Consider the following 6,265-nt stretch of genomic DNA (forward strand, 5'->3'; position numbering starts at 1 on the left):
TCTTTCAAGATTTGAAATAGCTCAACTGGAATTCCATCACCTCCACTATCTTTGTTCGTAGTGATGCTTTCTAAGGCCCACTTGACTTCACATTCCAAGATGTCTGGCTCTAGGTCAGTGATCACGTTATTGTGACTATCTTAGTCATGAAGATCTTTTTTGTACAGTTCTTCTGTGTATTCTTGCCACCTCTTCTTAATATCTTCTGCTTCTGTTAGGTCCATACCATTTCTGTCCTTTATTGAGCCCATCTTTGCATGAAATGTTCCCTTGGAATCTCTAATTTTCTTGAAGAGATCTCTTGTTTTTCCTATTCTGTTGTTTTCCTCTATTTCTTTGCACTGATCACTGAGGAAGGCTTTCTTATCTCTCCTTGCTATTCTTTGGAACTCTGCATTCAGATGCTTATATCTTTCCTTTTCTCCTTTGCTTTTTGCTTCTCTTCTTTTCACAGCTATTTGTAAGGCCTCCCCAGACAGCCATTTTGCTTTTTTGCATTTCTTTTCCATGGGGATGGTCTTGGTCCCTGTCTCCTGTACAATGTCACGAACTTCTGTCCAGAGTTCATCAGGCACTCTATCTATCAGATCTAGTCCCTTAAATCTATTTCTCACTTCCACTGTAAGGGATTTGATTTAGGTCATATCTGAATGGTCTAGTGGTTTTCCCTACTTTCTTCAATTTAAGGGAGAATAATATGTGCTTATTAGAGAGCTATTTAAGACAAACTTGGACCAAACTGACTTTCTCTTGGCTTAATCAGGAAGACTAAAACAGAACTGAAAGAGCCCAACAACTACGCCAGAGAACCAAAGCTATTTAATATCTGTCCCTGGCCTACTTGATAGCAGTTGGCATTAGAGTGGCACCTTCCACATTGTTGGGGATACAGAGGTTGAGTGTGGGCTCTGGAGTGACATAAACTCTCCCAAGATCTCACTCTGATAGTAGCTCTTGCAGTTGTGAGTCTGAAAACAATGACCACATCCGATATAGCAGGATTAAATGAGACTCTGCATAATAGGCACCTAATAAACATTTTTTAAAAATTTGTTTTCTTTTAACACCACAAAGATGAACTTATTAAGAAAGCACATTCCCTAGTAAGGGCTGAGGACTCCTGTTCTAGCGCCCTAGATGAACATTACTGCCCGGGGTGTCCTGTTGATCCTGAGGCCTGGTATTTAGCTTTTCCTTCCACTCTATGAACTGCCTCATCATCTCTTCAATAAATTCCCTGTTCTTATTTCCAAAAAGAAATGAAGACATAAAGAGGGAGGGAGAGAGGGAATGGAGAAAGGAAGGAAGGAACAGCCTTTCCAACAGATTTCTTAAGCAAATTATCACTGCTTAGTTTACATTTCAGAATCTGCAAGGTATATACAAAGTCCTCAATCAATGTTTGCTATTCCTACTGCTGTTGTCAGTGTTAACATTACCTCTACAGCAAATGTTTGACTTCGAGTTCTGTGATAAAGTAGCCTCAAAGCAGTATCACTCTATTTATCACTGCAATTTAGAACTAGAAGTTATGAGACTATTTACAAACTGGTGAAAATTTCCTCTGCTTTTTTTTTTCCAGAAATTTCTTTTAATATGCTTAGGCTTAGAAATTTCTATATATAAATAACATGCCCCCACCCCCACCCTTCATGATCACAGCATCTAACTTTAGTAATCTTAGTTTGACAGCCCCAAGCTATACTTTTTCTTTTTTTTAAAGCTTTTTATTCTTAAAACATAATTTGGTGGGAATGTAAACTGGTACAGCTTTCCTAGAGTGTAATTTATCAGTATCAAAACCCTTTAAACACAACTCATTTATTTTTATCAAGCATTTCAATTTTAACAATTTATTCTATTTGTCTATAAGGATTTAATTTCAATTTAATTTTTCTCATTAAGTCGTGGCAGACTCTTTGCGACCCCTTTAAAAATGGATGCTCAATCTTAGTTAAGGAGGTCTCCCCCATTCCTACTATGTACCCACAGCCTTTCTTATTTTCTCCTAAGCTGTATTTCTTTTTTATAGGGTATAAGATAGGAGTCAACTTTATTTTTCTTTACATGGATAACCAGTCAAGGCCAGCATCATTTATAAAACAAACCATCCTTTCTCCTCTAAACTGAAACATCTCTTTTATCATCTATCTCTGGATTCTCTCTTTACCTACATTGTTCTGTTTGTCTATTCAAACATGTAGTGGATATGTATCATCCTTTTTCATTGTGCAGCATCTGAATCCCCTTCCTATTTGGGGGGAAATCCCCACTTCTGGCTCTTGCCCTCTGCCCACCCCCCTCCCCCCGCTTTCATGAGCCCATTACTCACAAAAGAAGCTGAAGATGCCAGCGAGAACCTTTCTCAGCTTCTCGTGCAGCTAGGGTATGGTAACAGCCAGCTTCTAACATGGCCCCAGTGATTTCTGACTCCTGGCATTCACCTCTTTACTCGCCTCTCTTACTAAGTAGAGTTAATTGTAGAAATGACAGTGTGTGATTTCTGAGGTTGGTTATGAGTTATCAGAGCTCCTGCCTTGTTTCTGATGTGGATCACTCACTCTTGGGAAAGCCAGCTACCATACTGTGAGCACACTCAAGTAGCCCAAGGGAGAGGGCCAAGCAGTGAGGAACTGAAAACTCTGGTAAATACCTATGTAAGTGAGTCATCACGGAGCAGGTTCTCCAGTCCCAGCCAAGCCTTTCATGTCAGCAGCAGATGTTGACATCCTGACTGCAGCTTCATGAGAGACCCCAGAATCAGGACTAAAAAGCTAAGCACTCCTACATTCCTATAGTTACTGTGCAAGATAATACATGCTTATTTCTTTAAACTACAGCTTTGGGGTAATTTGTTACACAGCAATAATACCCTATAGGGTATGGCACCAGACTCAATTTCTCCATTCGTTTTATATTCTTCAATAAGGTTTTACAGTTTTCTTCATGTTGGAGCTATGTCTTTCAAGTTTATTCCTAAGTATTTTATGGTTTTGTTCTCTAATATGAATGAAGGTGTTAGAATTTCCATTTCTGTGTTTTCTGAAAGATTAGCGTTAAGTCTATTGATGCTTATATATTTGTTATAGTCAATGATTTTTTTCCCCCCAGCTAGAGCCTCTTGAATTTTTGGATAGGCAATCATTTCACCAGTGAGAAGGAATTTTAAAGTGAAAGACAACTGTTCTAAAATTAACGCTAACTATGAACTGCAGCCCACCAGGCTCCTCTGTCCATGGGATTCTCCAGGCAAGAATAATGGAGTGGGTTGCCATCCTGACCCAGGAATTGAACCCAGGTCTCCCGCATTTCAGGCAGATGTTTTACCAACTGAGCTACGCAGGAAGCCCCACTTCATTTTTTTGTCTCAGATACTTTTACACAGTGTGGGACAATACTGACAACTAGGGGCATCTCTGTCTGGTTCCTGCTTCCTACTGAAATGGGTTTTAGTGTTGCTTTGGGGTTATTTTTGTTGTTGTTCTTTAAATTAATAGTTGTTGTCAGGGTTTTTTGGATTGAGGTATAATTTACATATGACAAAATTCACTCTTTTCAAAGTTTACAGTTTGATGAGTTCCAGCCACCATGAAAATCAAGATCAAGGGCATTTCCATCACCACCCCTCAAAATTCCCTCACATTCTTTTGCATTCTCTTATATCTCTGCTTCAGTTTAAATAAGATGCATGCACTGATGATGTTAATATTTCTTCAAGTTCTGCACAGAGACCGTATCAATATTGCTCTCCCTTATACTGCCAGACTTTGTGCAATCCTAGGCACATACCAGGTCTCCAACACTGCTGAATAAATGAGTGAACCAAAAAATGAACCAAGAAATTCACCCGGGAACCCAGCTCCACGTCAGTGCTCTCAGATGCCAACTGCCATCCTGTCTTCATCTCCCCAGGCTGCATTCTCCCTGACTCAGCACTAGACAACCCCTGTCAACCAGGTGAGCTATCCATTGTTCCTAATGACACCCCTGTGCATGTCTGGTTTTTCTCTCCCAAGTTCAACCGCAAAGGAAGGTGCTATCTAGTGGAGTTAACTGTGCTCAAGAAAAAGCTGAACAAGAGCAACAGTAACAATAACAAAAACAACAGTCGTAGCCTTTCCAGTAGTATTCGTGGACACTGTCCAAAGGGAAAAACTAAAATTAGGAAGGAAAGGACTCAGATCCAAAGGTCAGGAGCTTAATAAGAATCTGAAGTGTAAGTTGTGGAGAAGCTAGGCCAAGATAGGACCTGAGGATCAATCACGGGTCAAGCGGCAGGAGAGGTGGAGACCACAGAGGAGAAACAAAGAGGCTGGAAACAGGGTAAGCTGCCCATCCCTTGGACAGGGTGCACAGCCATGAATCATGTCTTAAAGGGACAGAATTGAGCCTGACAACAACCAACCATCTTTTTCCGCCAGTCTGTCTGTGTTCTGCCTGTCTTGTGCATTCATCGTTTGCAGAAACACGTGCCCACAGCAATGGATCTATTTTGGAGGGTCCGTCTCACTCTCAGTTTCCTCCAGGTGCAGCACAAGTGACCCACCACTGACCAGTTAAGATGGAGTTTGCAATTTCAGAACTGGTTGCTTACTTGTTCAGAACTAAAAAAAAAAGTGAAGCAATGTTATGAAATGCAGAAAAGTCAAGGTACTCATCTTTTTCTAAAAAACAAAAAATTAACAAGAGTTGAAGCACACAAAAAAGCAAATACTGAGATTTCTGAATGTAATTCATACCCTAGTATACACTTTAAAAAAAAAGATGCAAGCACAGAAGCATGACGAAAGCTTTGTAAGCTAAACTTTTCTTACTAACAACAAAGACAGGTAATTTAGGCAGATGTAAATGAAGCCCCACCACAATGGGTAAGTGCTGACCACAGATTTAAGACTGGCAAACCTAAATAGGGGAAGTTATAAATAAATGTGGTAGCCTGTCATTGAAAACTTGCCTTCAGGAATTCAGACGATTATCTGAAAACAAATCTGAAGTTCAATTACCCTGTAGGAAGCAGTAAGGAAGGCAGTATTTTTGTCAGAAACTGGGGTGCGAGTTGGGGGGGGGTATTGTAAAGACTAGGTTAAAGAGACAGAGAAAATATTTCCCAAGGCGCAAGCTTAGGGAGAGGGACTTCCCTCACACGAAAGACACCTGGTCTTTCTGTACTTCTACGAAGTTACAAAGCTGTACTCCCTCTCATTTGCAGCCCCACAGGTTTTGCTTTCAAAGATCTGCAGGTGTATCCTCCTGCACGTCAAACGGAAAGTGTTTCTTCTTTTTTGTGCTAGACTGGCCTTTACTACCATGCTCTCCACCTGACTACAGCAGGGACTCTGGGACCACCGGGTCACCGCCTTTGAACTTCATGAGGGAGTCGGGGCATCAAAGTTGCTCGCAATATCCCTTAAGGGAAGGTGGAGGGAGCCCCGCTACTCTCTTCTGGAAATCGAATCTGGAGGCCAAGGATTCAGGCCCTGAAAGGAGCAGACGCAACAGGGATTCCGGCTGCCCAAGTGACGCACAGGAAGGCAGATTCGGAAAAGGCTCGCGAACGAGCACGAGGCTGGGACCAGACTCAGAGAGGCCGCCCACAAAACACGGGGGGTCTCGGCCAAGGCCTTAGGGGCTTTCTAGGCCCGCTTCTAAAGGATGTACACTGGAGAGTCTGGAATACGTACAGACCTCTACGCAACGGGAACGAGGGGTAAATTCCAAAACACGCGGCGCAGAGTTCCGGCAGACACCGGGAGCGAGAAACGCAGAAGAGCCAAACTACGCAACTGATCAAAGACTACGATTCCCAGCATGCGCTACGGAGTTTCCTCTCTAGTACGTTGCATGCTGGGAAATGTAGTTCCTCATCACTCGCATCGAAAAGCGCTTTGGGGGTTTTTCAACCTCTCACGTGTGTCTCTTTACCGAGAAGCACTGCTAAATAGAAAGCTGACTGCGAAAAGTCGCTCCGGAATCATTCCCACCGTGACCCTACGCGTGGACACGGAAAACGTGGAGAACTCGTTGCCATGGCTACCGCTTCCCCTGGTCACGGAATAAACGCTCTTTAGGATCCGGAAGTGGTTCCGCGCGACCTCCCCACAAGTGGGGATGAGTTCTGTGCTGACGTTCATTGGACGGTTTTCCTTAGAGGCCAGAACAACCCAAGCAAAGGGGCGGTCCCGAGTGAGAGGGGCCCGCGGAGCCATTTGATTGGAGAAAAGGGGCCAGGACAGACCAATCGGGAGGAGCCACGCTTCGGGCATCG

This window comes from Moschus berezovskii, chromosome 6, assembly GCF_049115385.1.
Source record: "Moschus berezovskii isolate FMDL1 chromosome 6, NW_MosBer_1.0, whole genome shotgun sequence".
NCBI lineage: Eukaryota > Metazoa > Chordata > Mammalia > Artiodactyla > Moschidae > Moschus > Moschus berezovskii.